This window comes from Caretta caretta, chromosome 5 (assembly GCF_965140235.1).
Source record: "Caretta caretta isolate rCarCar2 chromosome 5, rCarCar1.hap1, whole genome shotgun sequence".
In the NCBI taxonomy this organism is placed as follows: domain Eukaryota; kingdom Metazoa; phylum Chordata; order Testudines; family Cheloniidae; genus Caretta; species Caretta caretta.
In genome coordinates this window covers 24,041,839-24,068,878 of record NC_134210.1, presented here as the reverse complement: position 1 = coordinate 24,068,878, position 27,040 = coordinate 24,041,839, and the positions used below count along the sequence as shown (strand labels likewise).

General features: G+C 42.4%; 1 long non-coding RNA gene across 2 annotated transcripts in view; it reads right to left on the bottom strand.

Annotated features, from left to right (window-relative positions):
• Window positions 1-2,741: 2,741 nt before the first annotated feature.
• LOC142072104 (uncharacterized) overlaps window positions 2,742-27,040 on the bottom strand; it is a 244,457-nt gene continuing 220,158 nt past the window's right edge. For both annotated transcript variants that reach the window (XR_012668381.1, XR_012668382.1), the window contains one exon: window positions 2,742-3,201. This is a non-coding gene — a long non-coding RNA (uncharacterized LOC142072104). The remainder of the gene's footprint in view (window positions 3,202-27,040) is intronic.

Here is a 27,040-nt window from a genome sequence, read left to right as displayed (position 1 = left end):
GTCTGCTCCAGTTTCTGCTCATTATGAATTCAATTGGTTTTCCATAAATATTCTGTAAAATTTGTTTAAAATATGCAGTTTTGGTGAATATTCCTGCCAGCATGCATGCTTGAAAGATTATTTGCAGAAAGTGAACACAAAAAGGTATAAATGAAGTGCAGCTCAATTCAGTTCCAAATTTGGAACAAGTGTTCAAGATTTTTTTAGTTATTCACCCACCTCTAATTAAAATGCTCACATGTATCTCTGGCTGATGAGATGAAATATGAGAAAGAAACTTTCTAGCTCTATGGCAATTCAAGCTTTTGCCAAGTTTTTCTTGGCTAATCCTATGGATAATTGTTTTTCTATTATGTACATTTTATCACTTAAACCACATTATCTACCTACGTAACGGACACAGCAACAGTGCAAGTTTCCCCATATCAACGTTCCTTAGATTCTACTGCGATTAGCGGGTACGGTGATAAGTGACCTAGAAGCATGGTAGATAGATCAACAAACAAGGATACTTCAGATTCTGCTTTTACCATAAATCTGGAGTAATTCATTAACATAACTGGATTTACACTGGAGTAACTGCAATCAAAATCTGGCCGAATATGCTCCTTAATCATTGATATCTTGGCTGAGATTACCAACAAGAGTGGCACTTAATGCCATTTGTAATCGTCTTCTTTGGTGAAGTAGATATCTGTCCTCTGGGAATTGCAGAGAGACCAGCATATTCATTTCACTCAGGCCACTGAATAGCCATCACATGGTAACCTTCCGTCCACACAAATCTGGACTAGAAATCTAGAGCTGAATGTATAGTCCTCTGCCTAACCTATCCAATCATACAACTCTAAGGACAGTTTGGCTTTCTAGCCATCAGAAATTTCTATTTCCATGAGTTCCTGACTTGGAGGTTCTAGGGAGATTCCGTGTACAGACACCTTGTATGATACATATACCTGCTGGACCTTGCTAGAATGTGAACATTTCATCCTCATGGTATCTAGGCACGTGGTATGCAGAACATATCCATCTATCGAGGTGAAAGAACTTGCTCATTGGGTAAAAAAGAAAGCTATTCTTTTAGATAGGATAAGAGCAACTCAGTTAAATCAAATAGTTCTATTTCCCCTCAGACAAATCTGTCACCCTTAGAACTGTTTTGATGCTGCTCAAGACTCATTTAAATGTTGCATTGGTGGTTTATTTGAAGACCACTGATGCACCTTTGCATAGCACAGATGTCACAACAAAAATCATAGAATCATGGAAATGTAGGGCCTGAAGGACCTTGAAAGGTCATCTAGTCCAGCCCCCTGCTCTGAGGCAGGACCAAGTATACCTAAATCATCCCTAACCATATTCAAGCATGAGATACAGCTGAGAGATTTATCTCATCTGCTTTCTTCTGTCATTAGCCATTACACTCTAAATTATGTAGTTAAAAAAAAATCTATGCTTGGAATCAATTTCTGCTTTTCTGGCTGCCACCTCATCTTGCCTTATGGGTAAGAACTGAAATGTCCTGGAGCTCAGTAGCTACCCCTGGGATAAGGGTGGAACTTGGTGCTTTAGGGAGAATTAAATTCTCCTGGTGCTTTAGGGATAATTAAATTCTCTTTGTGGATTCAAATATTCACACCCATATCAAAAGATTAATTAATGAGAAATGTTGATAGGAATGGGTGTTCCAGCTTCCACAGGAGGTAGAAAGAGAGGGGCAAAGGCAGCTGGAAGGATTCCATTCCATGCTGGAGCTGCAGGACAGAATGCTTGTTGATGTGTATGACTCTTTTTGCTCTTAAAAGAAATGCTAGTCTTGATTGTGTAGGACAGGAGATTCGGTGGGGAAGGAAGCAGTAATGGAGGGATATAATTTTGTTTAACATTATCTAGAGCTGGGCTCACTGTTTATTATGAATATTCATTACAAATTTGCCTCTTTTTAATGCATCATCAGGAAGACCCCTAGTTTCCTTTGAATATATCTATTATTTGTAAGTGATTGCCAAATGGTGTGGTGAAAGAGCTTAAGAGCATGGGCTGTTCATCAACTGTTCACTTCAGCTATTTGCAATGGGTTGTGTGCTTGGTCACCTGAATCCAGTCAGGCTGGATGGCAAGCACCTCTAGCCCATGGTCAGGGGAAGTGCATAGCTGCACCATCTTAGACAAAGCCCAGGGAAGGAATTGTGATCCTTTTTTCCTCTTTGTTCCAGGCAGGAAAGTAATCTGTTATTTGCCTACTTCCCCTTCTGCACTGGATCAACTCCAATAGTCAGCAGGTTGCAGCAGGAAACAAAGTCTAGTCCCTGCCCACTCCCTGTCCTCCTGAGCAGTTGATGGAATGTTGGTCCCCTGGAGCCTCCCCAACCCCTGCACCAGTCCCTGTGTGACTGGTTCCCCCTGGCGTGCCACCTGGAAGTGGGGTACCACTGAGCCCCCCTGACCCACCAGCCTGGGCTCCCTTTACACTGTACTGCTGTGACATGCTGCCCAGCCCACATACATGTAGGGACACACCCAGCTGCAGTTATATCCAAATGCTGTGACTAGCCCTGCATGGGAAGGCTCCAGCTAGGGAACTTCCCAGCTACTCAGGCATGCACCCCCTCTGGAGTGTAAACCCAAAATTATACCATCTTGTGATGCACAGGGAACTGTACAGCAGAAGCTCATGAAATTCACCCCCTCCCTCAATGTGGAGAGGAATACACAACAACTTTATGACTCCCACACACTGGTTTTAGACAAAGCAAAAACAAGTTTATTAACTACAAAAGATAGATTTTAACTGATTATAGCAAACACATCAAAACATTACCTAGCAAATAAATAAAATTGCAATCTAAGCTTAATATACTAAAGAGAGAGGGTGACGATCTGCTATTCATATCCAAAGAGATGATACAAGCAGGCTGCAGATTCTTAAGGGGCAAGCTACACTTGCTTACAGTTTAGAATCCCCAGGTGTTCCATTCACAGGTTAAAAATCCCTTTAGCCTGGGTCCAGCACTTCCCCCAGTTCAGTCTTTGTTCCTCAGGTCTTTTCAGGAGTGTCTTTGGGTAGAGAGTCAGTGAAGAATCACAGTGATGTCATTCCCCTGCCTTATACAGCTGATCTGGGTTCTAATCACCAGGCTGTTACACTGTCATTTTGATGCTCTTTCCTTTACTCCCACCTCCCGCGCTGAAGCTGTTCCACTGTTGATAAATAATGAAAGACTCATTAGGCCAGCGTTTCTTTGTGAATCTAGCTGTAGGTATCACTATGAATGGAGGTAGTAATTCCTGTTTGTGCTGCCATTGAAAAACAGCTGAGACAGATGAAAACACTGTGGAAGAGCAATAGCAATCCCTGTACTTGTTAGCTCTTGCTTTTTGTTTCTCTTTTGGGTTGCAATGCCTATTAGTGATACCAGAGAATTTTCTCAAACTCCATTTTGTGTCTCTAGTTTCCATTTTGACTAAGCAAAAGTCACTCCACCACTGGAAGCTGTAGGTCACACATGATTGGAAGCTACAGGTCACATGATAGGTCAGCAGACCATAACTCTGAGGTAAAAGCATGAATGAATGTGTAGTATAATCATGAACGGGATGTGTAGTAGTAAAAAAAAACGTATCTAGAAAGTTCTGACAGGACAATGTAAAAGGCAGATGGTTAGGACAGCTGAGTGAGGAGTGGAGAGAGGACGAGCAAGTGAGAGGGTGGGAACCAGGGTCTCAACCTGTATTCTGCTATAGTCCATGAGTTACTCAGGGAACTTAGGAGTCAGGTAGTATTACCTGGCTAAGTATGTAATAACCTCAAAATGATAGCAAAAATGTTAGAGTTAAGCAATAGTGCGAAAATGTTAGGAAAAGGGCTAGAGGATTTTGTTTTAAAATATGGGAATGCTCCTTGGAAACCTGGTGCATTTTTCAGACCTGATGCACATCACTGGCTATGTAAGCAGTGGAATCAGTGGATTAAGCCCAAGAAAAGGAGACTCTTTTCAGGAGCTCTGGATAAAAAGGCTAAAAAGAGAATAAAGTTATAGTAACCAGCTGGTTGGCTAAGAGGTCTGATATGCCTCGGATAGCAGGAACAGATATCTCAGCTATGGTTAATAATTTAAGAATACAAAATTTAGAAGAATCAGAAAGGTTGGGAGATTCCCTAGATCAGATCCAGCTGCACCTGGAGTTTTATCGTAGGGAAAAGGCTCAATTTAAGGTGGAGATCTCCACAAGGGAAAGTTATAGAGGATGCGCTGCAGGTTGAAAAGCTGCAGCACCCTTGTAATAAGCAGCAGCAGAAAATTAAGTGAACAAGACTGCTGTTTAAGAGAAAAGTAGACTGCCACACAGGCAGCAGCAGCTCTGGTTCTGGATTCGCAGGGCTAGCAGATTGTGACTGACCATGCACATTGCTGGCAGAAAACAACTTGCTTGGAAAAGGAGCTGCAGGCTGTGCAGGTAGTTAACAATGCAGCTCATGCTTAGGGAAGCGGTGCGGTGGTGAGTCTTGAGACAGCTATACTCATAATCTTGGAAAAAAGGAACAGGGTTAGCCCTATTAAGAGTTCAGAGAACTTTTCTAAATTCCCCTATGGAGGTAATACTAATTGCCTAGAAAAGGAAGCGGTGAAGTCTTTTTTTCCAGGAGGGGATACTTTCCTGAAAAGAAACAGTCGTTAGAGGAAAAACCAGAGCCATGAATAACTTGGGAATTGGTGTATGGAAATTCAGAGTTAATTCAAAAATTGGAATTAGATTTGGTAATGGAAACCACAGTGGTATGTACTAATTCAGGTGCTGTTGTGAATAATGTAGGGAAAGTTGTATTTAAAATACAAAAGAAAGGATGGCCATGCCTGAGAAAGAAGCCTGAAAAGGTATCAGAAGTGACCTTCACTAACAATGGTCCTGAGGGGAAAAAGGGACCAGCGAGGTAAACAGAATGGGGAAAATGATAGGAATCCTAACAAAGTATAGCAGAGGACTCCTGAGCTCTGGAGAAGATTAATTTGGAAGGGATTATTACAGTATGAAAGCAGGGATCAAATTGACAGGTTATCTACTGCAGAACTGCTCCAAAGGCTAGCAGACCATGAGGGAACTGAATCTACAGCTCCCCTGCCTGCCAAGGAGGTAGCATAGGAAGGTCAGACGATCCCCCCAGGGTTAGCACAAGATCAAGCTGGCTTGGTGGCACATTTAGATCAAGATACCTAAGGAAGATCCACAGTGCATATGCTGTTTAAGGAAACAATCTGTTAAAATACTTTGGTAAACATAGGTGTCACCTATTTCTTAAATGGTCCAATAAATAAGTCAATATTCTGAATACAGGAAAGATTAAAAATAATGCAGGTATTAATAAATTTTCCTTTTACTTTACCGTGCATTTGTTATAGTTGTTTAAATAGTTGTTAACCACATTAAGCAAAGATTACACATAGTAGGACACCCCTAAAGCTTGGCACAGATGGAAAGAATGAATAGAACCATTTAAAAAAAAAGCCCTAAGAAAGGTAGTAAATAAAAAAAATCAAAATGGTTCCATTCTTCCCACCTAAAGCAATGGAAGGAGAATCCTGAGAAAAAGTTGTAAAATAGTTAAGTGAATCGTTGTTTAGAAACAAGATAATAATTAATAATAGTCTTAAAGTTAGTATCATTTAAATTGATTAAACTTATCCTAATTACACTTCTTTAAAGAGAGAGAGAGAGAAAGTGCATGAGAACAAAAAGCAGTTGTAGAGGACCCATGAGGAGAAATGTCAAGGAGAAAAAATATTGAAGGAAGGAACCAGGAGTTCACACCCCCCCTTGAGAACTTTTTGATTTAGAAACCCATCCCACCCCCTTTTATTTTATTCTTTTGAACCTTATTTATAAGAACTCCCTCCCCGACAACCTTCATATTTCGATCAACTCCATCCCCTGGAATTTCTTTATGTTGAATAACGCCGTCTGTTACAGGTACATCCGGACAATATTTCACAGTTATTTGACAAATGGGGGAGGCCTATGGTGCAAGTAAGCATAGAGGAAGGAGTATGTAATCAAATCATGTATGTGGGTATGGAAGCCACTTGCTCTATTCTAAGCACTAATGGAAATGTAAGTATATTATTGATTTATTTTACATCCAGTAAAAAAAATATGGGGAATTAATAATATCACAAGTATAATCCCCTTTAATTTATATATGGAGGTACAAATAGGAAAAAAGAAAATTAAAGACAATTCAGACTAATGGATATGGGGACCCATGGGGTGGTTCTAAATTAATTTAATTTCTCATATTTGTTCTTCAATTGATTTAGTTAATGGGGTATTAAGGAGAACAAATGTCTGGTAATTTCAAAGTACGGATATAGTTGTATTTTAATGTTTTTTTTAAATAAAAGTTTGGTGTTAATATATTTTAAAGGGGAAAAATAAAAATAAAAAAAGATTGTCATTAAAGGTAACTTGAAGAAAGTAGACTTTGTTTTGTATTTTTTAAAATTCAATATAAAAGTTGTTTGAAAAATAATACTCCTGCCAAAAGGGATGAAAGAGTTTGTCATTTTTATATATCGATAAGAAAAACAACCCAAATGATACAAGATGAAGTCTTATTCATCCTGTCTCTTCTTGGCATTGGGGTTTTTGGACCTTGGTATGCTGGTGTGTGTTCGGAGAACGTACCACCAATGAAAAGGATCCAAATGACATATGTGATTGGGATGGATCTGTCAAAATGGGGAATGGCATACCAAAAATCCATAGTGTAATAATGTAAAGGGGGAATGTGATTTACTTTTCACAGCAGGAGGGGATAAGAACCTTTATTATTTGGGAGAAGGAAAAGCATATTTCCATATTAGGAAATCTAGTGACGTAAGAATTTAAATAGAGAATGTTACAATGATACTGTAGTAGCAGGTACCTAGTGTACCAATCAAAGTATTCAGGAAATAGAAGTGGAACAATGAAAATATACTGTGCCCACAATTGATTTATATGGTAAAGAAATTACATTCCAGTTCCAGGAGTGCCTTGAAGTAAATCAGAGACTGTCAGAGAATATATTAACTCAGTTAAAAAATGACCCCAGTTGTACAGATTAACAACCAACTGAAAAAAACAAGTGGGAGATATTAAATTAAAAATGAAAATTGTTAATAGAAATATTATAGAAAAAGCTGAAGTAATCCAAAGTCAGGATGCCACAGTTGGTGAGAACTACTATGGGGATGGTCTCCTACTGCTCCTGGAATCTTAAATAAAATGTTGCACCCCCTTGTATTGTTAATTGCAATACAAATTATTTGTATGTCATCTGTATTATTAATATGTTGTTGGACTAAAAATGTCTATTAAGTTACAATCAGTCCAGGAAAAGTTGGAAATTGAGTGGAAATTGGTTTATTAAGAAATAACTTAAGATTGTAAACAAATTTGTGCAAGTTTCTGTACATGTATTAAGGTTTAATGTGAGCAATTAAAAGTTACCCATTTATGTATTTGTAATGCTTGTTAAAAATTTATTTACAACAGTTTTACTCTAGTTTTGGCCAAAGCCAATACACAAAGTTATGATCACTCTCTGCCACCTTACCAGTGAAATTACATGAATGTTAAGGTAAAACAAAAGCAACTTTGCATCTATTGTAAATAATTCTAGTGTTTCAGATATTGGTGGTAGTTGAGATGCTTATATCAAAAGAGACTGGTGAGGCAGAATCAGGAGTAATAAGGTATTGTGCCAACAAGAAGAAAATGCGCTCTGTCTCAAAAGGAGAGCCTTAAGCCAATGTTGGACAAAGCCAAACACCCACTGAACTCACTAGTGAGTGATGATTCGATATAAGTATCAAACCATCAAGGAGGGGATTGATGCCAGAGAAATTCCTCAGACTCGATTTTGTGTCCCTAGCTTCCATTTTGAATAAGTAAAAGTCACTCCACCGTTGGAAGCTGCAGGTCATATGATAAGGTTAGCAGATAATAACTCTGAGGTAAAAGCATGAATGTATTGTTAAAAAAATAACGAATGGGATGTGTAGTCATAAAAACAAAGAATCTAGAAAGTTCTGACAGGACAGTATAAAAAGCAGATGGTTAGGACGGTTGAATGTGGAGCAGAGAGAGGACGAGAGTGGATGAGTTGGCAGGGAGTTGCTGAGAAACCAGAGAGGAGGAGCAGAGCTGACCGAGAAAGGAAGAGCTAATCAAAAGAAGCAGCAACAGAAAGTCAATAGGACAGAGTAAGCCTGCCAATTTTAATCATAGGGTAGTATTAGTTTGTGTGTGTGAATTGTAATTTACTATGTAAAATTTAAGGTACATTTAAGAATGGCTGTCAGCGATCTGTAACAGACTGGCCATCTGTTGCAGAGCACACCCACTTAGAATCATTTGAACTGCATGTTACTGTCGTTTAAAATGCTCTTGAACCTGCAATAAGGGATTTGTGTTTTCTCTAGGTTTTTGGGTTATTACTGTAATTAGGGATTATTTACATAAATAAAAAGATGCCTTGTTTTGGAAAGAATACTGTCTGTGTCAATCATTTATCAGAAGCCTGTATCTGTGTCCTTTATTCCCTTAGCTACCTTGGATATCCATACCCAAGGACGGACACATTAAGGGGGCAATAGACAGGTTATTCTAGGGGCATCCCAAAACCTGTTTTTCAGGGTAACCTTATCTCCTAGAGACAAGTACAAATAAAAGGACCTGCATCAGCAACACCAAGGCCAAATTGCTTTTCCATACAATTGCTGAAAAGCAGAACATTTCCCCTAAATCTTCCATTTGTAAATCATTTATTTTCTTGCTGGAGAAAGTGAGGGAAGTTTTTATGGCCATAAAGCTGCTGGTTTTGAACACAAATAATCACAACTTGAAAAGTAATAGTCTGGCACATAAACAATTTGCTTGTATAGCAGGCTGAGCCTAACACTAACCCTGCTACTACAAGCTTACTACAGAGAACTGTCCATGATCAGCCTCTTCTGAAGCAAAAGAGGATGAGTCCTGCAAACACTCACTACCAGCTGTAGTGCTTACTATTACTCTGACAAGAGTCTGACTGCTGCTTTGCCTTTTTCACACCGCAAAGAGACTGAGGAATTTCTCTAGGATAGACACAGGGTAGGGCAGATTTATGCAACCCCTGCTAAAGGAGTATGCAGGGGCAGATTGATGTTAGAAGGGCAAATGGCTGGAGTGCTCCATGCTGTCTATTCTGGGCTGTAGAGCAGCCAAATGTAAAGCTATGCCAGCCTCAAAAGCAGCTCAGTGTCCCTGACTTACAAGGTTGTCTTAAAGGCAACTTTGCCGTCCTGCTATCTGGTCTGCACTTTCTGTACAGGTTCCGGCCTATTGATTTCAATAGGACTATCCATGTGTAAAATAAACTATACTTAAATGTTTTTCAGGATTCGGTCCTCTGGCTTCAGAATTTTTATCACAAGCCCCTATTCCCAGGGAGCAGATTTGCATGTGGGAGTGTTGTGCATAACCATAATCCAGATGCACATGGGCCAGCTATTCCTTTCAATGGTAAAACCTGATGCTGCTCCCTCTCCACCCAGGCCAAACAAACAAAACACAAACACAGGGCCTGCCCCAAAACCTGGCAATCCCCAGGGATTTGTGTTTCCCATATGGGTCTCCTTTCTATACTGCTGGCTCCTGTAAACCCCAAGGTTTCACATTCAGCAATGGGCCCCCATGACTTCCACTGACGCACACCCCACTAAGACTTGCTTCTTTCTCTCTTTCCGTATGCAGGCTCTTCTGGTTGCTAAACAGTTCCTGCCTTGAACCTTGATGGCTATTTCTCTCCCCTAAAGGCAGCTAGCTCCCACCTGCTTATCTGAGTAAAGTTCTAGAAGAAGCTATAGGGCAGAGCCAGCCTTAGCTGAGAGGCAGCTGATAGATTCTAGGAGAGGGGGCAGTGTATAGACGGGAAAGGTTCTTCAAGAAGAACAGCCTCCTGCTACCAACAGTTCTGCGACACTGGCAGGGACAGATATAGAGAAGAAAAACTGCCCTCGCCAAAGCAAGACTCTTGGCAGGTATGGAATTGCAAAGAGAGCTGTAGAAATGTTTTGTTTCAAATTCTTTATTTCAAAAGACCACTAGTTGAGAGGGGATTCTCCCTATATCAAGCATGTGCTTTTACAAAAAATAATTACTAGGATTTGGTAACCACCTGGAAAAAGGGTGGTCAAGTTGAAATTTTTCTTGTTCAGGTTCATTCACGCCTGCAAATTAATTTTGTTTGCCGTTTTATGATCATAAGTTATTAAGTGTTCAAAGCATTAACGATAAAAGCAATCCACGAGATGGGCTATTATGTTTCCAAAGGCAGCAACGCCCAATGCCATGTGTCAAAACTAGGATTAGTTCAGACAGGTAAACCTCTTGTTATTTGACATTTGCCAGCTTAATTTCTAAGCAAATGGACATATTGTTCCACTGTGCCAGTGAAGGATTATTGGGAAGAAGTGCTGACAGATACAGTCATCTTATAAGCATGTTGAAATGCTCAAAAATCCACAGGAGTATATTGCTATGCTTATATGAAGCAAACTTCCCTGAATTGATGCATAGTTGCAGTCTCTCATTTATTAGTTGATGTTTATAGGCATTCCTATGACTTACAAAGCATTCAGGAATTAAATGTCATAGCATGCCTGCAAGGTAGGAAAGTATGATCATTCCCATTTTACAGATGGGGAAAATGGAGGCATACAGTGATTAAGGTCAACACTGTAACAGAAGAGGGCCCTGAAAAGTTCTCCCTCATTTTACACTGGGAGAGGTAGCATGGGCTTTGTTCAGTCTCTGCAGTTGCAAAGGGCACTGCCAGCTCTGAGGGGAATAGAAAGACATATTTCCCTCCTTACTGAGAGCATCTACAGCAAAAAACAAACAAACATGATGTGTTCTTAAAATAGGGTTAGCTAACCTGTGTCAGCTAGCACTGAAGAAACAGCAACTCAGCTTTTAATTCAGGTTAGCAGCTTGAGTTCCCCAGGCTGCCATATAGGCTGGAGTTTAAATTGCTAACCCAATTTTAAAACCAAGTAGTTGTGTCTTCACTGCTGTTTTAATCTGAATTAGCTAACTCAGGCGAGCTAACCTGAATTAAGGAGGTATCTGTTTTTGCAGTGTAGACGTAGCCTGAGAGGCAGAAACATCTCCTTACTCCTCCCCGCATAGAGTAGAGGCAACTTCTCTCCTGCATTGCTCTGCCAGAGCAAAAGAGACGGGGAAGACAATCTTATTGGAATGTAGCACTTTACACCTATGTGGTTTATGATAATTACTGCATTCCACCAGGATTACTAGCACCATGGAACCCAGATATACTAGAGCAGAACTTCATCAAGGGCCAAGTCCTAAAGCCCTTAGACCTGGTCTACACCTGAAACTTAGGTGACAAATTCACACCCCTGAGAGATGTAGTTAAGCCAACCTAAACCCTCGAATAGACACTGCTCGGTCGACGGAAGAATTCGATCGACCTAGCTACCACCTCGCAAGGAGGTGGATTAACTACAGCGATGGGAAAACCTCATCTGCGGCTGTAGCAAGTATCTCTACCGCGGCACTACAGCTCCGCAGCTGCAGTACCACAGCTGTACCCGTGGTGTAGCCACAGTCATTTTTTTCCTCAGTCCTGACTCAGGCAAGCCATCCCTTAAAGCCAAGGGATGTCTTGCCGGAATGAAAGCTGATGCTATGTACACACTACAGCTTACGTTGGTCTAAATTACGTTGCTCAGGGGAGTGAATAAGCCACCCACCGAGCAACATAAGTTACACCGACCTAAGCGCCGATGTGGACAGCTGGAGTAGTTAAGTGGATGGGCGAGCTCTCTTCTGATGGCGTAGAGCTTCTCCACTAGCAGCCCAGCTGCCGCACGGCTGTAAGCTGTGCAGTGTGGCCATAGCCTGAGTGAAAAGTGAGGCAGCGTTTCAAGATCTAACCGGCTAAGAGAAGTAAGTGCAAATCCACTAAAGTAATTTGGACTGTCAGTCAATTTCATTAATTCATGGAGTTTAAGGTCAGAAGGGACCATTACGGTCATCTCGTCTGACCTCCTGCACAACACTGCCACTTTAAAACTTAGCTGTAAGCATTTTTCCTACCACATTCACTATAAATGGGGTTCACTGTATTTAATTATTGTTTTCTCTATAGAGAAGAATATACATGTGAACATAATATTTTCTATTCCGCCTTAGAGTGTCTTAAAAATGTGTGATTCTTTTTAAAACTGCCAGGGGACTATTTTCAAGCAAGTACATTCAGACATCTATAATATACGCAATACAATAGAAACTTTATTTTTATAGTATAGTACTGCTCATACACATGTATGTTAACAGCTGTTAGAAGATCAGATGGTTCAGAAGATTTAGTAAAGGGGGCATGGAATTTTCTACCTCTAGTTGAAATGTCTACAAAAGGTCATTGGAATTTTTAACAAACTTGTTTTTAATTGCGTTTGAGTCCCTGTTGTATTCATTTTCTACAGATATGCTCCGTGTTGCCAGTTCTCACAAAATTTTAACTCAAACACCACAATTTTGTCTCCTGCTACAGGTGGTTTTGTGATGATGTGAATAGTTGCAGCCTTCAGGCAGTGTTTGGAAGATAAACCAGCCAGGGGGCTTATGAGACGATGCTCTGTAACATAAGGGAAGGTGCAGTAATCTGTGCATCTGGAGGCTGAGTTCTCGTCATAGACCTCAGCTTTCTGTCATTAATATTTCTGTCCTTCACAATCCTGTGAGCCAAGTTCTCATATTTCAGGGTTAACTATCATTCACCAATTTCCCACAGCCAAGAGCTTGCACAAGGTCATTACTGACCAAACTGTGAATAGAACGCAGGTTTTTAATATAACAGAACCAATACACCTCCACTTTGCCACACAGTCTTTCAGAAAGAAAACATGGCAAATCAGATGTATGTGTAACCAGTGGTGAGCTGGAGCTGGTTCATACCCGTTCGCGCGAACCAGTTGTTAAATTTTGAAGCTGGTTTAGAACCGGTTGTTAAAGAGGTGGGCAAACTCTGGCCCACCTGAGCTCTTGGCTCGGGAGGCTCCCCTGAGAATCCCTTTTTAATTTTTACTCACCCAGCAGTGCTCCAGGCCTTCGGTGGCATTTCGGTGGTGGGTCCTTCAGTCGCTCCGGGTCTTCGGTGGCACTTCGGCGGCAGGTCCTTCAGTGCCACCGAAGACCCGGAGCGACTGAAGGAACCGGTTCTTCAGCTTCTGGCAGCTCATCACTGTGTGTAATAACATGGCTAACAACACTAACAACATGGCTAAGTGTCATCCACTGCACCGCATATATAGATTTAGGACTGTGCTACTACTTCCAGGTTAAGAGAGCTGATTCTTTAGCTCACATGATGGAAGCTCGTGCTTCTACATGCAGGGGTCCTGGGTTCAGTCTCCACAAACAGCCCAAACGGGGGTGATATTACATTTGGCTTTGCTCTCTAACCATTAGACCACAATCTGCTCCCAGAGCCAGGAAGAGAAACAAAGAAACCAGATGCCCAGCATTCCTCTGCTGTCTCGCAAATACTTGTGTAACCTACTAGCAATGTATGTGTTGTGCCTCCCTAGATGGGATGGGCCAGGTAGAAAACAATGGCATTGCTTTCCACTCTTCCCCTATGTTATTCCTATCACTGAAGTGGAACATAACAATGACAATACTGGGTTAGACCAATGATCCATCTAGCCCAGTATCTTATCTCCTACAGCTGCCAGTGCCAGTTGCTTCAGAGGGAATGAACAGAACAGAGCAATTTTGAGCTATCCATACCGTGTCATCCACTCGCAGCTCTGGCAGTTTCAAGGTTTAGGGACTCCCAGAGCATGGGGTTGCATCCCTGATTATCTTGGCTAATAACCATGGATGGTCCTCCATGAACGTATCTAATTATTTGAACCCAGTTGTAGTTTTGATCTTCCCAACATCCCTTGACAATAAGATCCACAGGTTGACTGTGCGTTGTGTGAAGAAATACTTTCTTTTTTTGTTTTAAACCTGTTACCTATTAATTTAACCAAGTGACCCCTAGTTCTTGTATTATGTGAAGCGGTAAACAACAACAACAGTTTCTTATTCACTTTCTCCACATCTTTCATGATTTTATAGACCTCTATCATATCCCCCTTAGTCGTCTCTTTTTTTAAACCAAACTACCCGAGTCTTTTTAATCTCTCTGCATAGGGAAGCTGTTCCTTACCCCTAATCATTTTTGTTGCCTTTTCTGCACCTTTTCCATTCTAATATATAATTTTTAAGTTGGGGCTACCAGAACTTCATGCAGTATTCAAGGTGTGGACATACCATGGATTTACAAAATGACATTATGATATTTACTGTTTATTATCTATCCCTTTCCTAATGGTTCCTAACATTGTGTTAGCTTTTTGGACTGCCACTGCACACTGACCAGCTGTTTTCAGAGAATTAGCCAGGATGATGCCAAGATCTCTTTCTGGAGTGGTTCCAGCTAATTTAGACCCCATCATTTTGTATGTATAGTTGGGATTATGTTTTCCAGTGTACATTACTTTGCACTTATCAGCATTGAATTTCATTTGATATTTTTCAGAGGAACAGCCGTGTTAGTCTGTATTCGCAAAAAGAAAAGGAGTACTTGTGGCACCTTAGAGACTAACCAATTTATTTGAGCATAAGCTTTGGTAATTACCAGCAGGAGAGTGGGGTGGGGGGAGGTATTTTTTCATGCTTTGTGTGTATAAAAAGATCTTCTACACTTTCCACAGTATGCATCCGATGAAGTGAGCTGTAGCTCACGAAAGCTTATGCTCAAATAAATTGGTTAGTCTCTAAGGTGCCACAAGTCCTCCTTTTCTTTTTGCGAATACAGACTAACACGGCTGTTACTCTGAAACCTGTCAAAAAAGCCACATTGACTCTTTCCCAATATAATGTGCTCATCTATGTGTCTGATAATTCTGTTCTTTATTATAGTTTCATCCATTTTGCCTGGTACTGAAGTTAGGTTCACTGGCCTTTAATTGCCAGGATTGCATCTGGAGCCTTCATTTGAAAAAAAATCAGTGTTACATTAGCTGCCCTCCAGTCATCTGGCACAAAGAGGCTGATTTAAGTGAAAAGGGCTGTGGGTTCAAAATCTGTTGATTAGCCGTATAGAGATTAAAAATACCTAGAAGTATAAAAGCTGTGATTCTTGGAATTATTTTACTTTGGAAAATATTATACTTAGAAGTGAATTTGGATGCTGTGCTGATATCTTTTACTGTTGCATTTTTATTATTTGCATTTGGTTAGAAGAAGCTGTCCTTTTAAGACTAGGGTATGGAAGATTTCAAGTGTGTGGGAGATTTTTACTTTGTATCCAGAAAAAGACAGACCCCGCTTGTGTGAACTCCAGAGTTCAGAACTTGACTTAATAAACATATCTTTCTAAAAAGCACTCCTTATTCTAGAAAGTGGAAAAGCATTTATGGGGGACTGGTTGTCTGAGGGCACTGCTAATGAGCTATAGGGCTTTTTACCTGTAGGTCACCAGTTTGAATCCTACCAGTTCTGCAGGGATTAAAAAAGTAGCCCATTTGCTTGATGTTTGGTAGTCCCTCTGTTGAGTATCAGTTCCAGCTCCCAAATCATAAATTCACCATCATGCTTTGCATTAGATTTTAAGCTCTTCTGAGCAGACTGTCACTTATTTGGTGTTACCCACTCTCACACTTTTATCACAAGTCTCACACTATTTGGTGTTCTTCTTAAAGTCTTATCTCCTGGAGTTAAAGAAAATCTCAGCTTTCATTTAAAAAAAAAACAAAACGGTAAATTTCTAGCCCTCATGAGTGCAAAAATAAGTTTGAAAGGGACTAGAATGTCCCCTAAAGATTAAAACAATGAGAAGGCATGCAAAAAGAACATCAAATTCACTTTATTTTTAACATCTCATGATTTTAATCCCATCTCATAATGTTGGTGGTCCTGAGTCATGATTTTTGAATGCATGGTGCTGGCAATACACTTATTATGTTTGTACAATATTTACAACAATGGGAACCTGATCTTGGTAGGTCCTTTAGTGAGAGCCACCCCAGCACCAAAAATCATGTCTCTCTTTAAATTGGCAACATCATAACGGTCACTCAGGCCCTGGGCGATGGGAGTAGTAGTTCCAAAATCATAAGACAGGCCAGAAAATATGATTTAATCTTTTTGAAAATGTCATGATTTTTAACCTACCTCGTGATTTTTGGTGGTGTGACTGATGACTTTTGAACTTTTGTTTTGGCACTACTATAGTCATACAGCTGAGATTTATTAGCATAAATACTAAAAAAAGGCAAAGTTTAAATTTGACTGTGCAAATATTAACTGAAAGCAAATTTTGAATGGCATGACCAATGATAATTTTTAATTGCATATTTAACATTCAAATATGCCAATCAAAATTCACACTATTGCTGGTTAATTACATGAATTGCCACTATTGCTGTCAATTACATGAACTGACAGAATACTGTGTGATTCTGTAACAATCCAAAACACCATGGATCTTAAGTTTCAAGTATTCATAATGAACCATGGGCAAACAGCCTGTAGACTAAGAATTATTTCTTAAAGACACTGGTGCATAATTTTGAACAGTGAATAAGCTGGTTCCTATATTTCAGTGAAAAATCATGACCTTTCGTCAGTACAGAGAACAACGATCATCCTTTTTTATTCTTTTACATACCTAAAGGGTTGAATAGATATCTGGATAGTACAGTGCAGCTGCAACAATGCTAACATTGGGTGAGGGAACTAGCATTTGCCAGTGAAAAAGTAAAGACATTAGTTGAGTCTATACTATGGGGTTAAGTCAACCTAAGTTACGCAACTCCAGCTATGTGAATAACATAGCTGGAGTCCACATAGCTTAGGTCGATTTATTGCAGTGTTTTCTCCTCTTACAATATTAGTAAAAGCATTGTGATATGTTTCTCAAAGCACTAGCTCATGGGTTCAAGTAAATACATGAGAATATGAGCTGTCATTGACAAAAGTAAGTTTTTAGCCCTTATGGTTGCAGAGAAAAGCTTGAAAACACGACCTGAGAGTAAAAAAATACATAAACCAGAAAGCAATGCTTACAAAAATCTCATAATTCTTTGGGCAATTTTATGTTTTTTCTGGGGACTGATTCATGATTTTTGAACTCTAGGGTCTGGCAATTCTATTTCTTGGCTTCCCCCAAGCACTATGTCAGCTCATAGCTATATAGACATGGATTTACCTGATGAGGAAACATCAGTCTCTTTGTCTTTTCAGCTTGATCCAAAAGAAGTCTGTAACTAAAACCACCAGCCGCTCCCTAGCAATGGCTGCTGTTAAGAACCAGCCTGCCCACTTATAGCCAATTCAGAGGTTCACAGGTGAGGCAGTAAGCCAACAACAAGAACTGAGATGATGTGGGTAATTTGCTGCTGTGCACCAGACACGAATCAATGGTCACTAGCTGAAGGGAGTTCCAGAATAGTTTGAATACAGGCTCCTCAGGAGCTGAAGCCAGAGGTTCAGATTCTACTCAGAGATTTGGGAAGTTTCATGTCTGACTGTTTTTCTTTTAGATTCATAGATACTATGGTCAGAAGGGACCATTATGATCATCTAGTCCGACCTCCTGCACAATGCAGGCCACAGAATCTCACCCACCCACCCTGCGATAAACCTCTCACCTATGTCTGAGCTATTGAAGTCCTCAAATCATGTTTTAAAGACTTCAAGGAGCAGAGAATCCTCCAGCAAGTGACCCGTGCCCCATGCTACAGAGGAAGGCGAAAAACCTCCAGGGCCTCTTCCAATCTGCCCTGGAGGAAAATTCCTTCCCGACCCCAAAAATGGCGATCAGCTGAACCCTGAGCATATGAACAAGATTCACCAGCCAGATACCCAGGAAAGAATTATCTGTAGTAACTCAGATAACATAACATCCCATCATAGGCCATTGGACATATTTACCATGAATATTTAAAGATCAATTAAATGCCAAAATCATGTTATCCCATCATACCATCTCATCCATAAACTTATCGAGTTTAATCTTAAAGCCAGATAGGTCTTTTGCCCCCACTGCTTCCCTTGGAAGGCTATTCCAAAACTTCTCTCCTCTGATGATTAGAAACCTTTGTCTAATTTCAAGTGTTTCAATTTTTGCACCAGCATGGTCAGTCATCTCATCCAAAGCCTATCCACACACTCAGCTGGTAATAAGGAGTATAAGTAACATGTTAATGAAATTTCCAGATGAAATGAGGAGTTCTGTGAACACCACTGAGAACAGATGAATAATACTAGGGGATTTAATAAAGTTAGAGACATAGGCAGAAAATAACATGAGGTTTTATCTCTCTGTGGTACTTATATGGCCCCCATCACCATAATATTTGAGTGATTCATACTTTTTAATGTGTTTACCCTCTTGACAAAGCTCCTTCCTTGTCTTCGTGGGTCCCGCATTTCCTGGCAGATTTTGCTAGCCTCAGAGGCTCATTGTGACCTCCCACGTAACCCTTCTCTCTCTAGAGACAAGGGTCACAGTGCACTGAGCCATTTTCATCATAAGCCAGTGAGGGAGGTGAGGAGAAGCTATCCTCCCTTGCACAGACTCTGTTGTCTCCCAGTCTCAGTGATTAATCGGGGGCGTGGGGGGTGTGGGGGGGGGAGAAGGGAGCCCAGGCCCGACCTCTACTCCAGGCTCCAGCCCAGGGACCCTAATAGTATCAGCTATGGTAGCTGACCTTTTAGAAACATGACACGTACAATTCCCTGGGCTACTTCCCCACAGCAGCCCCCACTTCCTCAAGCTCCACTTCACCCTTACCTCAGGGCCTCCTTCCTTGTGCCTGATATGGTGTGTACTGCTCAGTCTCTCCAACAGCGCAACTTCCTCCCACAGCTCCTGACATTCACCCCCACCTGACTAACTGGGAGGCTTTTAACTAGTTTCAGCCAGCCCCTGATTGGCTTCAGGTGTCCCAATCAACCTAGCCTTCTCCGTGCCTTCTGGAAAGTTCTTAATTGGCTCTAGGTGTCTTAATTGACCTGGAGCAGCTGCCACTTAACTTATCCTGGTACCAGGGATTTGTTTAGCCTGGAGCTAATATATCTATCTCCCACTACTTTTCTATAGCCATCTGGCCTTGCCCTGTCACACCTCACACCACCCATGTGAGGTAGGAAGAATCATTATCTCCATTTTACAGATGGGAAGCTAAGGCACAGAGAGGCTGAGTGATCTGCCCAAAGTCACATTAGAAATCTGTAGCAGAGTAGGAACTTGAATTCAGGTCTCCTATGTCCTAGGCTAATGACCTAACTACTGGACCACCCTTCCTGTCTAATTGCAACACTTCAAGCTAAATAAATCTGGGGGGAAATACTCTCAAACTGATATTAACGATGAAGGAAGAAAGAGATAGAGAGAGAGAGATGTAGAAAACAGCAGTGCTGAAAGAGGCACAGGGGGACAGAGAATAGCAAATTTGACATCACTTTGCAGTACGATATGGTAGCAAGAAAGGCCAATTTAATTATGGACTGTGGAGACATCGAGTCATGGAGAAAAGAGGTGATAATCCTTCTCTACACAGTTCTGGTAAGACCACACCTAAAATATTACAGCTATGTCTAAACACCTCATTATGAGAATGGTACTGCCAAACTGGAGGGTGTTCAGAGAAGAGCAATAAAAACTATTAAAGCGATGGATTTATGAGGAAAGCTTAAAAGAGATAAACATGTACTCAACTTGGCTAAGAGATACATGAAGTGAAATGTTAATTATCTAAAAGGTCTGTATTCAAGGGCATAAACACCATGAGGAATTGTATGGATTATTTAGTGAAATATAAGGGAATAGAGTGGAAAAGTCTCAAATACTGTATACATTTACATTTAGCTGTGTTAAAAATCACACAATGTGTGTTTTAATATGGCTCAATGTAAATGTATACATTTAGGAACAAAGAATGAAGGCCATACTTACAGGATGAGGTACTCTGTCCTGGGAAGCAGTGATTCTGAAAAAGATTTAGGGGTTGTGGTGGATAATCAGCTGAACATGCGCTCCCAGTGTGATGCTGTGGCCAAAAGGGCCAAAGTGATCCTTGGATGCATAAATGGGGGATCTTGAGTAGGAGTAGAGAGGTTATTTCACCTCTGAATTTGGAACTGGTGTGACCACTGTTGGAATCCCGTGTCCAGTTCCGGTGCCCACAATTCAAGAAGGATGTTGATAAATTGGAGGGGGTTCAGAAAAGAGCCATGAGAACGATAAAATAATTAGAGAACATGCCTTTAGTGATAGAATCAGGGAGCTCAATTTATTTAGCTTAACAAATAGAAGGTGAAGGGGGTGACTTGATCACATTTGATTAGTACTTACAGGGGAACAAATATTTGATAATGGGCTATTCCGTCTTACAAACAAAGATATAATATGGAAGTTGAAACTTGATAAATTCAGACTGGAAATAAGATGTATATTTTTAGCAGTGAGCATAACTAACCATTGGAACAATTTACCGAGGGTCAGAGTGGATTCTCCATCACTGACAAATTTAAAATCCAGATTGGATGTTTTTCTAAAAGATAGGGATTATTTTGGAGAATTTCTGAGGCCTGTGTTGTGCAGAATAGCTAATCACAATAGTCCCTTCTGACCTTGGAATCTACGAATCTATGAAATAATGGTGATGAGGACTGGATCAGCTGTCTTCAAAGGCTATTTCTATCCTGACCTTAATTTCTACGACTTCCAGTCTGTAGATTTATGAAGTCTAGATGTGTGTGTGTCATGGGAAGGAGGGCCTAGCAAGACGAAAGGGACGAGGTACAGGGGTTCTCAAACTTCATTGCACCGCAACCCCCTTTTGACAATAAAAATTACTACATGGCCCCAGGAGGCGGGACTGATGCCTGAGCCCACCCAACCCCTGCCACCCTGGGATGGGGAGGCCAAAGCCGAAGCCCAAGGGCTTCAGCCCCAGGCAGGGAGCCTGTAACCTGAGCCTGGATGAAGCCCTCGGGCTTGGGCTTCAATCCCAGGCTCCAGCATGTCTAATGCCAGCCTTGGCAACCCCATTAAAATGGGGTTTCAACCCACTCCGTGGTCCTGACCCACAGTTTGAGAACTGCTGAGGTGGAGGCCAGCTGACTGACATTGTTTTGTGTGCAGTAAGGTATGAACAAATTTGTTGTCCTCTGTCCTTCTGTTGTTGTTAAATTAGTGTAGCATATAGAATCATAGAATCATAGAATATCAGGGTTGGAAGGGACCTCAGGAGGTCATCTAGTCCAACCCCCTGCTCAAATGCAGGACCCATCCCCAATTAAATCATCCCAGCCAGGGCTTTGTCAAGCCTGACCTTAAAAACTTCTAAGGAAGGAGATTCCACCACCTCCCTAGGCAACGCATTCCAGTGTTTCACCACCCTCCTAGTGAAAAAGTTTTTCCTAATATCAACCTAAACCCCCCCCACTGCAACTTGAGACCATTACTCCTTGTTCTGTCATCAGCTACCACTGAGAATAGTCTAGAACCATCCTCTCTGGAACCACCTCTCAGGTAGTTGAAAGCAGCTATCAAATCCCCCCTCATTCTTCTCTTCCACAAACTAAACAATCCCAGTTCCCTCAGCCTCTCCTCATAAATCATGTGTTCCAGACCCCTAATCATTTTTGTTGCCCTTCGCTGGACTCTTTCCAATTTATTCACATCCTTCTTGTAGTGTGGGGCCCAAAACTGGACACAGTACTCCAGATGAGGCCTCACCAATGTCGAATAGAGGGGGACGATCACGTCCCTCAATCTGCTCGCTATGCCCCTACTTATACATCCCAAAATGCCATTGGCCTTCTTGGCAACAAGGGCACACTGCTGACTCATATCCAGCTTCTCGTCCACAGTAACCCCTAGGTCCTTTTCCGCAGAACTGCTGCCTAGCCATTCGGTCCCTAGTCTGTAGCTGTGCATTGGGTTCTTCCGTCCTAAGTGCAGGACCCTGCACTTATCCTTATTGAACCTCATCAGATTTCTTTTGGCCCAATCCTCCAATTTGTCTAGGTCCCTCTGTATCCTATCCCTGCCCTCCAGCGTATCTACCACTCCTCCCAGTTTAGTATCATCCGCAAATTTGCTGAGAGTGCAATCCACACCATCCTCCAGATCATTTATGAAGATATTGAACAAAACCGGCCCCAGGATCGACCCCTGGGGCACTCCACTCCACACCGGCTGCCAACTAGACATGGAGCCATACATATTTTGCCTGTATTCACTGTGTTAAAAAATAGACACCCCAATATCAAATATAAGCTCTGTAATGCCAAATCCTACAGTTCTTGCCTTCAGCAAAACCCACACTGAAGTAAGTACACCTTTGTCTGAGTAAAGACTATAGCATTTAGCCACGAAAAAAGTGGAGGACCCAATCTTGCAGTTCTGACTGAGGCCAGGTCTACACTCAAAAGTTAAATCAACCCAGCTTTGTCCCCCCTGGATTTCCATTAACTACAGCGATAGGAGAACCCCTCTCGTTGCCGTGATGAGTAGCCCGCCACTACTGCAGCCCAGCTCCAGTACCTCAGCTGTGCCCTGGTAGTACTTCAAGTGCAGACAAGCCCTTGGGCAAAATGTCCATTCACTTAAGACTGTAAGATCAGCCATAAATTTATTTATTTATATTTGCAAGAAATAAATATACATTAATTGTTAGGGTTTGCAGCACATCTGAATAAACTAAAAATGTCCAGTGGTTTAAAAACAGTGCATTTTCCTCTCTATTAAAGCCTCCAAAAATAGAAAGTAACCTTCGGGGATTTTTCTTGTGTTTCCAGAGGGGACAGATGAAACTGCACAAACAGAGAGACCCCCTACCTATATTTAATCTCCCCTTATTCTCTGGCAGAGAGCACAAAAGATGTTTGAAAATTTTGGATGTGCTAGAAAATATCTTCGTTTATTTCCCCTGTGTGGTTATGTTGTTTTGCAAAGCGTTATCTCTGGTGCTTTGCATGGAAGTTGCCTTAAGTTTTCACCAAACAACATCTTTTCTTCAATCGGCTGCACATCTAGTGTATCTTTTCCTCCATCTTTTTCTTTCTCCTTATATTTACTTTCTTATAGACTATAATTTTCTGTCAACGCTTCTCTCTCCTCACATCTCACTGCTTCCCCTTCCTCTGCATTGTGTTGTCAGTCTTGCATCTTCCACATCAGTCCATCCTATTTTTTCTATTCTCATACTCCAGACACCCCAATACTTATGTTTCTTATCTAGACTAACATCAAACATTTAAATCATATTTAGATACAGCTTGGTACCTCAGCCTAACATCTCCTAAAACTCGAGTAAAGACAAAGCAATTGTACTTCAGCATGAGTTAAAACCTAGTCTAGCATTAGATTTTAAAATCCTAGTCTAGATAGGGCTTTACGTTCCAAACCTACTAATCATAACCCCTGCAAACCAACAGCTACTCGTCCACACTTGCTGCCCCCTCAAAGTCATTCACAGGCTCACATCTAGTGACTGCCACCAGCTCATGTATCCACTTGTACTCATGAGGAAGGAGTTTCTTCCGCAGCTTAACATAGACTTTTTTGGAGCCTCTGCTGGGAGTTAGGGGAAACTAGCAGGGAGTTGTTGATGAGGGAGGGTGGGGAAGAGGGCTGGGTATTGTCTGCTCAGAGAGCCATCGGGGGAGAAAAGGAGAAAGCTACACCTGTGAGAGGGTTTATTTTTCTTCCCACTTTGTTTATGTTTGCTGCCCCTCTATTCTGTCACCCTAAGTCAGTGTTTCTCAAATGCGGCCAGTGGGGGCTTTTCTTGCAGCCACAGCCTCCTGGGAGGTGATTGTGGGGGCAAAGCAGTGGCCCCTGCCCCAGGGCAGCCAACAGGGGTTGGGCCCTGCCCACTTCTGGAAACAAACGCTGGAGGAGCAGGCGGACACTGAGTTCCACACTTTCCCGGAGGCAGTGGGGTCAAACTTCCACCCTGGGGTGGTGGGCAGCAGGCTCCAGCTGCAGGGCTCCATCCCCCGGGCTCAACCCATCCCCCCATCATCCCTGGCCCCTGCTGTCTCCTTATCCACCTCCCCATCCAGGGCTTAATATGTCCCTGGGCTTTCCGGGGCTGAGTAAATCTGCTGTGAAAAGTGATATTTGTATGTTTGTTAATATCACTTTTCATAGCAGACTTAGTAGCTAGCTGGGAGGCTGTGAAAAGTGATATTAGTACACAAGTATCACTTTTCACAGCAGCAGACTTACTAGTTAGCAAATCTAAAAGAAAAACAACCAAAAAAGCAAAACAAAAAACAACAAAAAAGACAAGAATGTGCAAAGCACCTTATTTGTGTTTCTATTCTGATTAGGTCCAGTAAAGAATAGAGACAAGTATATGTTTTTTTTATTTAGTCAGCAAACAAAACCCTACATAAATTACCATGATTTGGTGCATATTTATTTGTTTTTCCTAACGTTAATTAAGTATTTTATGTAAAATTGTCAGACTGGCCACCAGCAAGAGTTGGTGGCCACTCTCTGAAGCCACCAAAAAATTTGTTGTGAGAAAACCACGGGTAGCAGCATACTCTGCCTGTAAGGGAGAGCCAGGCCAACTGGTAGGGATTCACAAGTATCCTAAAGTTAATCCAGTTTGTTTCTCAAATCCATGCATAGAGAAGACTTTCTGCACACAGAGATCCTGTTGATCAACTGGAAGGATGAGGACAATCAGTTTACATCTGAGCACCATCCCTTTTTGTCCAAACCATAAGAATAAGGCCTGGTTGGGAGGTGGAGGAGGGATGGTACCATCCCATGACCAGTCCAACAGGGAATAATGTAGCATCAGATCCAGTGGAACCCCTTCTAAGATGTGAAATTGCCCCTTTTAGGGAGAGTTCTAGGGGCAGCAGCAGGCAGGAAAGCCCCTGGCTGATTTGGCTCAAAGACATTTATTCTTTCAAAGGCAGTCATGTTGCCAGGGAGCCCAGAGCTGGAAGAAAGGTTCTTGGAGATTTTGTGGAGGCACAAAGCTATACATGGATCCCGCACAAGAACCTCAGTTCTGGGGACTGAACTTCTTGGTTACTCCAGGAGTGGGAGAACCTCACAAGTCCTACCCCCAACTCCTCATCCTTAAAAAATTATCTTAGGACAATTCTGCTAGGAAAACTCAATAGCTTATGTTCCTCTCTGGTTCCTTCCAGCTGGGTTTCCCCCCCAAAAGAGACGATGTGGCCCTTTGTAATTATGTCTTCGTGGACAACTCGGACTTACAAAGATATTCAGGAATACTTCTTTGAACGTAAGGTATCACCACTGACTGATGTGAACCAGATATCTACTGATTTTTGATTACTTACCTATCCAAGAGTAACATGAGTTAAAATATTTATTCTTCAAAAGTTCCAATATTCAGCCGGGTCTCTTCTCTTTGTAACTTGTTCTCCTTGTTTCTGAATCTTCTATGGGCCAATAGTTCCTAGGGAGTTTACTAAGTATGATGGTCAGTCTGAATGTAACAGCTTAAAATTTCAGGGTTACAATATTCAGACTGTCTAGAGAAAAATATTAAACATGATGTGGGCAAAACAAGATGCACAGTGATCACAGAGAAACTCAAAAAATATCCAGGAGTTGGGATATGTATGATTTGTTTTCCTGATGCAGCAGAAGCACATAACCAAAGTTTTTAAAAGGAACCTATTACTAGGGTGACCAGACATCCTATTTTTAAAGGAACAGTCCCATATTTAAGCCCTCCTACAAGTGTCCCAACTTTTTCTTAAAAACAGGCAAATTGTCCCATATTTTCTGTCTCCCCCACATCAGTACTGGCGGTTCCTGCTGCTGGCTGGATCCCTGCTCACTAGACGCCTGCCCACCAGCAGTGAGGGGGCAGGGTACAGTGACCGACGATGGGGGTGGGTGCGCAAAGCTGATGGCGGGGCAAAGCTGCAGCGTGTGGGACCAGGCAGCTCCCCCTGCTGGTCCATCAGTGCAGCCCCCGCTGTGTGCTGGTTCTCGGCCAGCAGGGCCCCATCCCCCATCCCATTTCCGGCCAGCATTGGCTGGGCGCTGTGAGCTGCAGTGGCTGGTGAGTGGGAGCAGGCGCCAGGCAGCCGCCAGTTAAGTGTCGCTGCTCCTGCCCACCGATCTGCCCTTTACATGCTCCCCCTCTTGCTGCCCTCTCCCTGCTTTGCCCCTTCACCCCCCCGCCCCAGCCCCACTGTTTCTCCATATCCCCCCAGTGGGGTGCGTCCTGCTCCCAGCACTGTGTGGAGAACTAGCCCTGGTCGGAGCGCTCAGCTCACTAACAGCCTGGCCAGCAGGTTCCTTCCTTCCCTCACTGCCTCTGGCTGGGCCGGCGCCCCAGGAAAGCCCAAGACCCTCTGGCCTGGGGCTCTGGCCAGCAGGAGCCAAACCCTACATGTGACAAACCCCCGCACAGTGCTGGCACTGGGAAGCCTCTCAGCCCATCAGCTAAGCTCTGGAGTAGCGGGGGGAGAGGAGGAATCGATTTCCAGCCTGTTCCCGCCCCGAACCTGCAGGCTCCGCAGCAGTCCCCCAGGCCAGGGCTTAGCACCCTCTTCACACACACACCCTGCCTGAGTCCTGCACCCAGGGAGCGTGGGGCTGCTCTGTCCCCTAGGAACCCTCCCCTGCTAAGCCACCTCTCTGGCTGAAGCCCCTGCAGTAGGTGCCCTGGTGCACAATGCATCCTTAGGGCTTAACCCCTTCCTGCCTGCGCTGTAGCCAGGGTACAGGAGGTGGCTGGGTTATGTCAGTGGCCAGCAGCAGCCTGGAGGTGTTAGTTGCCTTTCAACACTGTGCGGGCAGAAAGGGACAAGTTGCTTCCAGCCACAGGGGAGCCGGGGGCGGGAAGAGATGAGCTCAGCAAAGACATGGGCCAGGTCATCCCTTCCCCACACCACCTCCTCTCCTGCGGCTGGA